The sequence below is a fragment of the Arachis duranensis genome, chromosome 10, assembly GCF_000817695.3.
Source record: "Arachis duranensis cultivar V14167 chromosome 10, aradu.V14167.gnm2.J7QH, whole genome shotgun sequence".
In the NCBI taxonomy this organism is placed as follows: Eukaryota; Viridiplantae; Streptophyta; class Magnoliopsida; order Fabales; family Fabaceae; genus Arachis; species Arachis duranensis.
Genome location: NC_029781.3, coordinates 90,442,104 through 90,442,545, shown reverse-complemented (window position 1 = coordinate 90,442,545; position 442 = coordinate 90,442,104).

Sequence of the window (442 nt, the reverse complement as noted above, 5' to 3'; positions counted from 1 at the left end):
CTACTGTTGCTGGCACTGTCACAGCTGTGGCTGAGAATAGGAACGACAGTGATGGAGAACGACGTGATGGCGGCGGCCAGAGCTGAAACCACTAGAGTAAGAGACAGAAATCGGTGGCCAGAGCTGAAACGACGTCGTTGAGGTTGATGCCGACATGGTTGTCGTTGAGGGCTAACGAGGGGTCGGGATCGCCGAAAAAGTGGTCGTTGTGGGTGGCTGAAGAAGGTGAGGCCAACGCCAATGGAGGAATGGTTGAGGTTAGTGATGGAGAGGGAGAAGAAGGTGGCGACGGAGGTGGAAGCGGAGATAGTAGGACGACAAAAAGGGAGAAAAAAAGAATTAGGGTTGGGGGTTTCGAAGAAAGCGATATGAGGAAGGGGATGGGGAGTGAAGAAAGTGAAGAGATACGGGGGAGGGTTTTTTTTGTTTTTAATATTATTTT